Source organism: Erinaceus europaeus, chromosome 5 (genome assembly GCF_950295315.1).
Source record: "Erinaceus europaeus chromosome 5, mEriEur2.1, whole genome shotgun sequence".
NCBI classification, from domain to species: Eukaryota; Metazoa; Chordata; class Mammalia; order Eulipotyphla; family Erinaceidae; genus Erinaceus; species Erinaceus europaeus.
In genome coordinates this window covers 19,477,210-19,488,300 of record NC_080166.1, presented here as the reverse complement: position 1 = coordinate 19,488,300, position 11,091 = coordinate 19,477,210, and the positions used below count along the sequence as shown (strand labels likewise).

The 11,091-nt window shown below is 44.5% G+C and overlaps 1 pseudogene; it reads left to right on the top strand.

The window, feature by feature from the left end:
• The first annotated feature begins 4,386 nt into the window (after nt 1–4,386).
• LOC103114620 (small ribosomal subunit protein uS3-like) lies at nt 4,387–5,050 on the top strand (annotated as a pseudogene).
• The last annotated feature ends 6,041 nt before the right edge of the window (nt 5,051–11,091 follow it).

The following is an 11,091-nucleotide window of genomic DNA, read 5'->3' as shown; positions in this document are numbered from 1 at the left end:
TATTTCATTGCATCTTCAGAGGTGTACAAAGGGGATTCTCATAGGGAGGGGCAAGTAGTGCAATGGTTACGCAAACAGATTCTTAAGCCTGAGGACCCAAAGTCCTAAATTCAATCCCCTATACCACCATAAACCAGACTGATCAGGGTTCTGATAAAATAATAAATAAATAAATAAATAAATAAATAAATAAATAAATGGGATTCTCATGTAATTCACTCCATAAATTTCTACTGCTTAGCATTCATTGATGCAAAGTCAGACAACATTTTATTCAAAACTGTAAACTTGTGTCCAGAACTGTGCTGGCTTTTCTCATGGAATGACGTTGTGAATGGTGTCCTTCGTTATGCAGGCTTATTCTACACAAAATCCCCAGCAGGAATACAATGTGTTAGGACACCAGTTTTGTTAGACATGAACTTCAACTCTTTTCTGGTATTTTACCAGTGGAAATGAGTTTATTGATTTGCTACAGACTATATATTTTTGCTGTCCTTCAGCTTCCAAGAGTTGACATGCGTGGTCTGGGAGGTGGTGCAGTGATAAAGCATTGGACTCTCAAGCATGAGGTCCTGAGTTCGATCCCCAGCAGCACACGTGCCAGAGTGATGTCTGGTTCTTTCTCTCTCCTCCTATCTTTCTCAGTAATAAATAAATAAAATCTTTTTTAAAAAAAGAGTTAAATTAAAAAAAAAAAAACTCTGGGTGTGGGATAAATTTTTTTTTTAAAGTTTACATGCGAGTATATCTTGCAACCTGGGTAACAAAAGATATGGCAGACCATCTGCAAACACAAAGACCAGAAATTTGTTTTCATAGCTGAGAGGAGACAGGACTAGTTTTTTGTTTTTTATAAAATGGAAATATTGACAAGGCTATAGGATAAGAGGGGTACATTTCCACACAATGCCCACCCACAGAGCTCCATATCCAAACCCCTCCCTTGATAGCTTCCCTTTTTTTATCTTTCTAGGAGTGTGGACCCAGGATCATTATGGGGTGCAGAAAGTGGAAGGTCTAGCTTCTGTAATTGCTTCTCCACTGAACATGAGCATTGACAAGTCGATCCATACTCCCAGCTTGTCTCTCTCTTTCCCTAGTGAGGCAGGACTGTAGGGAGGCAGGGTTCCAGGACATATTGGTGGGGTCGTCTGCTCAGGGAAGTCAGGCTGTGGTGGTGGCAGCGGTGAGCTGTCACTAAGAGGTCAATCTGTGATCCCAGCAGCAGCTACAGGGAGTTTCTAAACTGAAATCAGCCCTAGCCTTCTGGATTAATTTCAAAAGATGAATGAAAAGACTCAAACAACTTTAAATACGTAGCTCTAACTGTTTTCAAGGTCCTTGACAGGACCAGACATCTGGTTGTGAGCACGTATTACTATGGACCTGGGTTCAAGAAGCCCTTGGCCTCTACTTGCAAGGGGGAAAGCTTCGCAAGTGGTGAAGTAGCGTGTTAGGTGTCTCTCTTTCTCCCTCTTTATCTCCCTCTCTCCTCTCAATTTCTTTCTGTCTTTAGTCACTACATAGATAAATAAAATAGTTTAAAAAATAAAAACAAGTGACCTTGTCACATTTTGGCACTAGGCTTTTCTGGGCTTTGTTGGTTTGCTTTATATTTTCTTTCTTCTCTTGGGGAAAGACAAGCGGTTGAAGATGGGTAAAATTCCCTTTTTCCTTAATTATTTTTAAAGATAGCAGCAGGAGAAAATACACGCAGAAAGCCCCTTGAAACTGAAGCAAGCACTCATCGCCCCTCCTTGGCTGCGTCCCCCCCACCACCACCAGCACCAACTCCCCCCCCCCCCCCAGCATCTATTCCTGGTGTCTTTCTGGGAAGAGCCAGTCAAGACAGCTTAGGAGGGATTCCAGGCCCTAGGGTCTCAGCCAGCACCATTCATCTCTCCCTTTGTATGTCAAAGTAGCCAGAGATGATAATGTGACAGTGAATAGGCTTGCTTGTGCTCCGCCAATGACTTTATTTCAACAAAGCCCCCAGGGTTGGCTTAATCCATCCTCTTCCAGGTTAACTCCCTACAGAAGCTCCTTGAAGGTCCACATGTTTAAACTCTACCCCACCCCACCTCTGTGCCTTCTTAGGGCTTCAGGCTCTAAATCTCTGAGATCATTTGCAAATTATTAGCGCCCTTTCTCTCCCTCTCCCTCTCCGTCCTCCTCCCCCCTCCTTCTCTCTCTCCCTCTCCCTCTCCCTCTCCCTCTCCGTTTGTGTGTGTGTGTGTGTGTGTGTGTGTGTGTGTGTGTGTGTGTGTGTGTGTTTCCAAACTTTTATCAGATTCTCTGAGTTGAAAAAAAGATTCAATTTAGAGGCCAGCTGGTGGTGTGCCTGGTTGATGACACATGTTACAAAAAGGCTCCATCTGTAGTCCTGAGATCCCAGGTTTGCTCCCTGACCTCCCAGAACCCTCAGGCCTTGGGCTAATTTTAGTTTGGTTTCCCAATGATTCCTGAGCACTGTTCACTCTCAGGTCCCCAAAACATGGTGCACAACACTCAAGTCTCTGGGTCTTTGTAAATGCTTTTCCAACCTACATAGAAAGGTCCATCAAGTGATTTCAGCTCCGTTTATTAATGTGGAAGTGTGACACTGAGCCAGGCTTGTGTGTCCTGGTATTGAGGTCAAGGAACAGATAAAAAGAACCTTGGGGTACAGACACTTTTTGCACGGTGTTTGCACACATAGGCCATGGGGGTTGGGGCACAAGGATATTGCACACATAGGAAGCAGGAACTTGGGGACTCGAGCACAAAAGATGCACATTGTGAAAGGAGTCTGGGTAAGGAAACCACACCTGACAAAAACGTTTCCAGCAGGCTAGTAGGAGGCTGACCCGGATGTGTAAGGTTTGAGAAGAGAGGACACACACATAGATGGGCCTTTGCTGTCTGGAGTCTTCCAGGAGTCTATTCCCTGAGTTTTTTCTTCAGTCTAACTTCACTTCTGTACTATTTACTTATTTACTTATTATTAATTTTATTTTTGAGAGAGATGCAGAGAGAGAGAAACACCAGAGCACTGTTCATCTCAGGCTTATGGTGGTGCCGGGGGGATTGAACCTGGGACTTAGGAGCCTCAGGCATCAGAGTCTGTTTGCATAACCATTATACTGTCTCTCCCGTCCTATTTTTTTTTTAAGTGTTTATTTGGGGGCTGGATGGTGGCACACCTGGTTGAGTGCACATGTTACAGTGCACGAGGACCCAGGTTTGAGCCCCCAGACCCCACCTGCAGGGGAAATGCTTTGCAAGAGGTGAAGCAGTGTTGCAGGTGTCTCTGTCTCTCCTTCTCTATCACTCCCTTCCCTCTTGATTTCTAGTTGTCTCTATCCAGTAAATAAAATAAAGATAATTAAAATTTTTTTTAATATTAATTTTATGGGAGTCAGGCGGTAGCGCAGTGGGTTAAGCGCACATGGCTCAAAGTGCAAGGACTGGCCTAAGGATCCCGGTTCCAGGCCCCAGCTCCCCCCCTGCAGGGGAGTTGCTTCACAGGCGGTGAAGCAGGTCTGCAGGTGTCTGTCTTTCTCTCCCCCTCTCTGTCTTCCCCTCCTCTCTCCATTTCTCTCTGTCTTATCTAACAACGACATCAATAACAACAACAACAACAAAAAGACAACAAGGGCAACAAAGGGGAAAATAAATAAAATTTTAAAAATATATATTAACTTTACTTATTATTGGTTAGAAACAGAGATTGAGAGGAAAGGGGATAGATAGAGCGGGAGAGAGACAGAGAGACGACTGCAGACCAGCTTCACCACTTGGGAAGCTTTCCCCCTGCAGGTGCTTGAAGCTGGGTCCTTGCGCACTGTAGCATGTGCACTCAACCAGACACACCACCACCTGGCCCCCACTTCTGTACTATCTCTTCCTCCTAACTTAATCAAAGAAGACTGGAAACTGCATCTTGACCATGGATGTTCCTTTGTAATTCTTTTCATTTTAAGCACTCTATTTTTGTTATTGTTTTATTTATTTATTTATTTTACCAGAACACTATTCAGCTGAGGTTTATGATGGTGTAGTGGATTGAACCTGGGACTTTGGAGCCTCAGGCATGAGACTCTCTTTGCATAACCATCGTGCTATGTACCTTCCCCTTTGTAATTCTTTCAGCAGACTCCAGGACAAGCCTGTGGGAGCTAGGGAAGGTCCCAGTAGCCTTTCAATGCCATCCCAACCCTTCAACATGTGGGAGGTTCCAACTCTCCCACAGAAGCCTCCATTGGGCTACTGGGTACTGGGGAAAAGCAGGTTGCCAGGCCTGGTGGATTGGTAGAGCTATGAATTCATCACTGTAGTTGCCACAAAGAATCTGTGGAACCCCATGAATTATAAAGATGGACTTCCCTTTCTTTCGTGGGGTGCATGGACTCAAGACTGCAGATTTCCAAGAAGAGGAAGTTTGTTGATGGTGGCAACTTCAAAGCTGAACTGAGTGAGTTTCTAACTCGGGAGCTGGCTGAAGATGGCTACTCTGGAGTTGAGGTCCGTGTTACACCCACCAGAACAGAAATCAGCATCTTAGCCACCAGGACCTGAGGGTAGTGTAGAGTTTTATGCTGAAAAGGTGGTCACAAGGGGTCTGTGTGCCATTGCCCAGGCAGAGTCTCTGTGCAGAGGGCATGCAATGGTGTGTTACAGTTCATCATGAAGGGTGGAGCCAAAGGCTGTGAGGTTGTGGTGTCTGGCAAACTCCGAGGACAGAGGGCTACGTTTATGAAGTTTGTGGATGGCTGGATGATCCACAGTGGAGACCCTGTCAATTATTATGTTGACACTACTGTGTGCCACGTACTTCTCAGACGAGGTGTGCTGGGCATCAAAGTGAAGATCATGTTGCCTTGGGACCCAAGTGGTAAGATTGGCCCCAAGAAGCCCCTGCCTGACCACGTGAACATTGTGGAACCCAAAGATGAGATACTGCCCACCTCTCCAATCTCAGAGCAGACGGGTGGGAAGCCAGAGCCACCTGCCATGCCCCAGCCAGTACCCACAGCATAACTGGGTCTGCTTGGCACCTGGAGTCTGGATGTTGCTCTAAAGGACCTTTAATAAAATTGCTTTCAAAGACATGAAAAAAAAATGAACTTCCCTCAAATGGAAGAAAGCAAACAAGATGCACAGACGTCTAGGACACCACAGATAGGGACCCTGGGTTTCTAGGGCAGAGGACATTTATAGGTTGCTTGTGAACCTAACTGAGATCAGGTCAGCCCCATCTACTCTGGGTCCTCGAGGTTGGCCAGCAGCAATTGGTCATTCCAGGCTGCCTCATTTGCATAGAAGCATATTGTAATTGACTCTATCTTGGTTGCTTTTGTCCTCACAGGGTGTGAACATCCTGTTCAGGAAATACACCAGAAACCCTCCCCCCACGCCTCCTTCTGACCCTAACCTGCCCCTAACAAGACCAAGGAAGAAGAGCGCCTGGGGCAGATTTAGGGGTGACAGGCCATGCTTCCTGGTGAGACTGAGCCTGGATTGTGAGTAACTGAAACCTGGAGCCAGAAGTCTGTGGAATAAAGAGGAAGAGGATGTGTGGAGGAAGGCTTATGCCAAGGGCTGTACACAGCCCGGGGTGGAGGTTCTCAGATATGAAGCAGGGCGGGAAGAACAAAAGATGAGGCTTGTATGTGGATGGAGGTTTTATGCTTCATTGTAAAGACAAGGAGAAGGGGTTCTGGGTGGTGGGTGGTGGCACACCCAGTTGAGTGCATGTATTACCATACACAAGGCCCCGGGTTTGAGCCCTCCACCTGTAAGGGGGTGAAGCAGGTCTGCAGGTGTTGTTTCTCTTTTTCTTTCCCTCTCCCTTCTCAATTTATCTCTGTCCTATCCAATAAAATAGAAAGGGCGGAAAATGGCTGCCAGGAGCAGTGGATCTTTATTGCTGGTGCTGAAGCCCAGCAACAACCCTGGTGGCAAATAAATTAATAAATGAACAAATAAAGAAGTAAATAAATATGTAAATGGAGAAGGCAGGTGTGAGGGCTTGCCAGCAGCTTCTCTTAGAAGTGAGAGCTGGTAAAATGGTGATTTCACTGTTTTCAGCCCATCTTGGATGGAGCTTGGAGAAATCATGTTAAGTGAAATAAGTCAGAAACAGAAGGATGAATATGGGATGATCTCACTCTCAGGCGGAAGTTGAGAAACAAGATCAAAAACAAGAGAAAACACAAGTAGAAAATTGGTGTATTGCACCAAAGTAAAAGTCTCTGGGATAGGTGAGGGGCAGAGTACAAGTCCTGGAAAAGGATGACAGAGGACCTAGTGGGGGTTGTATTGTTACGTGGAAAACTGAGAAATGTTATGCATGTGCAAACTATTATATTCACTGTCGAATGTACAGCATTAATCCCCCAATAAATGGGGGTAGAAGTGAGAGCTGGTAAGATGCAGAAATATTACTAGAGGGTCCAGCTTATGCCCACAGCACTGAAGCAAGGAGATCAGAGCTGGGCAGTGGCACACCCGAAAAATGCACTCATACTACACACAAGGACCCAGGTTCAAGTCTTCAGTCTCCTTCTGTGGGGGAAAAGCTTTGTGAGGATGAAGCAGTGCTGCAGGTGTGTCTCTGTCTCTCTATCTTCCCTTCCCTATAAATTTCTCTCTGTCTTCTCAAATATAAGAAAGACAAAATAAAGCAATTTTTTTAGAAAAGAAAAAAATTAAAGGAGAGCACAGTCTCGCAAAATACAGGATAACAAAATTGTTACTTTTGCATCATTTATAGCATTTTGATGTATTTAAATATCTACTCCATAGTGTAATATCTTACACTGTAATAAAAAATACAGGACACACCTCAAAGAGCAAATAATAAAAATGCATAAAGAGCTCACTAAGCTCAAGTTCTGGGTGGTGGTGCACCTAGCTGAACACACACATCACAATGCACAAGGACCCAGGTTCAAGCCCCTGGGCCCCACTTGCAGAGGGGAAGCTTTACTAGTGGTGAAATTGTGCTGCAGATGTCTCTCTCACTCTCTAACTCCCCATTCTCTCTCTCTTTTTTTTTAATGTACCATCATAAATAAATATTTTTTAAAACTTCACTAAACTCAACAATTAAAAAAAAAAAAAAAGATGTTATCCCATTAGAAAACAAGGCAATCCCAAACAGACATTACGGTCCTAGACCTCGAATAGACCCTCTCTCCATGGTCACCGCTCATCTCCATCAGGAATAACACAACAGACCCCTCTGTAGGCCCCCATAGGACCTTGCCCTCAATGTGGATCAACAAACGGAGGCTGGACAACATACTCTATGTTCCACCTATGGAAGATGGGTCCTGAAATTGGAGCAGCTTGGAACGTTCCTACTCATGACCACAGAGCTCAGATCTACAGGGATGCAGAGGTCACATAGGCTCCTAAGCTGAATATGGGCCCCAGATCACATCAAATCGATGGGGTTTACAGTCAACAATATTTATACACCTTTTCCATATGTGGGAGTTACTCTCTTCCCTGATCCAGCTTACTGGTCCTTTTTCCAGCCATGACATCATCTCTCCAGATAATAACTTAGATCCACCTGCCTATCAGATGTCAGGTTCAGGAAAAAATGAAAAAAAAAAAAAAAAACCTAGTATAGTCATAGTTTCTTTGGAATATAACTAAAATATGACTACTAACTATCTACAGAGTGGAGACCCCCCCCCCAACTCTTCATCTGAACTATTCCAGCCTTTAGGTTCATGATTAGTCAACAATTTGTTTGGCTCTGTATGTTAACTCTTTTTTTCAGCCATCAGGTTCCAGATGCTAACATGATGCCAACCGAACTTCTCTGGGCAGACAACCCCACCAATATGTCCCAGAGCTCTGATTCCCCAGAACCCTGCCCCAATAGGCTAAGAGAGAGACAGGCTGGGAGTATCAACGTTTAGTGGGGAAGCAATTACCGAAGAGAGACCTTCCACCTTTTGCATCCCATAATGACCCTGGGTCCATGCTCCCAGAGGGATAAAGAATAGGAAAGCTATCAGGGGAGGGGATGGGATATGGAGTTCTGGCGGTGGGAACTGTGTAGGCTTGTACCCTTCCTATCCTATATTTTAGTCAGTGTTTCCTTTTTATAAATAAAAATGAAAAAGAAAATAGGGCAAGACATCGACAGAATCTTTATTAAAAAGGAGATCCAAAAGGCCAACAGACAAATGAAAAAAAAAACAAACTCAAAGTCACTTGTTATCAGCAGAGTACAAACAAAGACAACGAGATGCCACGTCAGTCCTGAGAGAATACCATATATTGGAAGAGACAGAAACAGCAAATGTTGACAAGGTTGTGGGAAGGAAAAAAAATTTTTTTTCTTCCAGGGTTATCTCTGGGGCTTAGTGCCTGCACTACAAATCCACTGCTCCTGGCAGCCATTTTTTTCCATTTTACTGGATAAGACAGAGAGAAATTGAGAGAGGAGGGGTAGATAGGGAGAAAGAAGGACACTTGAAGAGCTGCTTCACCGCTTGTGAAGTGTCACCCCTGCAGGTGGAGAGCCAGGGCCTGGACCCAGATCCTTGAGTGGGCCTTTGCACTTAGTACTATGTGTGTTTAACCAGGTGTGCCAACACTCAGCCCCCAGAAAAAGAACTTTTCTACACTATCTCTCTCTATCTTCCCTTGCTGGACCTTCTCTTGCTGGAAGTCTCGGACAAATCAGAGTCCACTTACCCTCAAGTATATGAGCAAGATCTCTGAAAGGTGAAACAGTAAATGGTGCACCCAGTTAAACATACATTAGATGAAGCACAGGGCCCACAGAAGGATCCAGGTTCAAGTCCCCAGCTCCCCAACTACAGGGAGGGGACACTTCATGAGAGGTGAAGCAGGTCTACAGGTCTCTCTCTCTCTCTGTCTCCCCCTCCCTCCCTCTTTGTCTCCCCCCTCCTCTCTCAATTTCTCTCTGTCCTGTCCAATCCAATAAAATGGAAAAAGTGGCTGCCAGGCAGGAGCAGTGGATTCCTAGTGCCAGCACCTAGCCCCAGCAATAACCCTGGAGACAAAAAAGAAAACACCAACTGGGGAATGTTATGCATGTACAAACTATTGTATTTACTCTTGAATGTAAAACATTAATTCCCCAATAAAGAAATTTTTAAAAATTAAAAAAATAAAATAAAATAAATAAAACACCAACCTTGTGTGGGAAAACACACATCCTGATTCCCTGATTCCCAGCTCAGCAAGATGAATAGCCTCTAAGTTCCCAGGATACTTTATCTTGACTTTATCTCAGCCTTAATGAGCCTTCTGTAATTATGTCCTTACATATTTACCTTCCTTGGTTGACTTGGTTGACTCCTCCCTCTGATTAGCTGTTGGCTTGCTGGCAGCTGGCACAGTGCCTTCAACTCAGTCAGTGGTGAGTGCCTCCCTGGATAGCAGGGATGGCCACAGGGGGTGAGTCCCTTGGGCAGACCGAAGGTCACACGTGGCATTAGAATGAAAGCAGCTTCCGTTCCAGTGAGTTATGTCATCAGTAGGAGTTTGTTTCTGATTGTGCAGATCAAGGTGCGGAGAATATTCCCACTACCGGTTCAAGTTGCAACTCTGCCTTGCTCTCAAAACCGGGCAGCTCATGTCTTTGGTTTGGTTTGGTTTGGTTTGGTTTGGTCTGGTCTGGTCTGGTCTGGTCTGGTTTGGTTTTGCCATCAGGGTTATTGCTGGGGCTCAGCAATAGCAAGACGAATCCACTGCTCCTAGTAGTCATTTTTTTTCCTTCTTTCTTCTTTCTTTCATTAGAAAAGACAGAATTTGTGAAGAAAGGGGGAGATAGAGAAAAAGAGACAACAGTAGCACTGCTTTGCCACTTGTGAAGCTTCCCCCCTGCTGGCAGGATTGGGGGCTTGAACCCAGATTCCTGCACCACTGACTAACCCCTTCATGTTCACTTAATGACAGCAGAGGCACTCCTGCCTGCCTTCCCTCCGATCTCACACTCTGTCCAGCCTCTGCTACCTAAAAACACTCTCATTTCCAGGACTGGGCAGTAGTGCTGCTGGTTAAGTGCACATGGCGCAAAGCACAAGAACTGGCGTAAGGATCCTGGTTCGAGCCCCCAGCTCCCCATCTGCAGTGGGGTCGCTTTGCAAGCGGTAAAGCAGGTCTTTAGGTGTCTATATTTCTCTCTCCCTCTCTGTCTTCCCCTCCTCTCTCAATTTCTCTCTGTCTTATCCAACAACAACAGTTATAACAACAATAACAATAACCACAACAAGGGCAACAAAATGGGAAAAATAGCCTCCAGGAGCAGTGGATTCATAGTGCAGGCTCAGAGCCCCAGCAATACCCCTGGAGGCAAAAAGATAAAACAAAAATAAATAAATAACACTCTCATTTCATATCCTACATTTCATTCCCTGACTGTGTTTGACCATTTTGCCTTCTTTGATAATTCCTTTAGCTTATCACAAGTGGGATGGAGAAATTATTTCCTTTTATTTGCTCTAAAGTTCCCTCTTAACCAGTTGGTCTCATTCAAAGAGTATCTTTTTTTTTTTTAAGAATTTATTTGTTTACTTATTTATGAGAAAGAGAGAGACAGAACCAGACATCACTCTGGTACATGTGCTGCTGGGGATTGAACTCAGGACCTCATGCTTGAGACTCCGATGCTTTATCCACTGCGCCACCTCCCAGACCACCAAAGAGTATCTTTCAAAAAAGAGTTGAATTCAATGTTGTGGGTAAGGGTTCTAGGGGATAGCAATTTTTTGTATTGAAGGAGCTAATGGATTACCACACAGTTGTTGACATATGAGTACATTTTCTCATCGAAAGTCAAAGCATTCGAGTCTGGGGAAGGAAGAAAAATATAGATATTTTAAAAGTCTTTTCCCGAAGCTTTTAATTTGGGATTACTTTTTTTTTTTCTGGGTGTGCAAATCATATGAATGTGACTTTGCAATTTTTTGAAAAATACTGGTTATCTTACCAATTTGATCAGGTCTAGTTATTTTTGCTTTTACTGAGCTGGGTCACCCGGAGTCACTTTTCCATTTAGACAGAGAGACTCAGAGACATCAAGAGAGAGAAATGGAAGCAACAGAGGATCAGAGC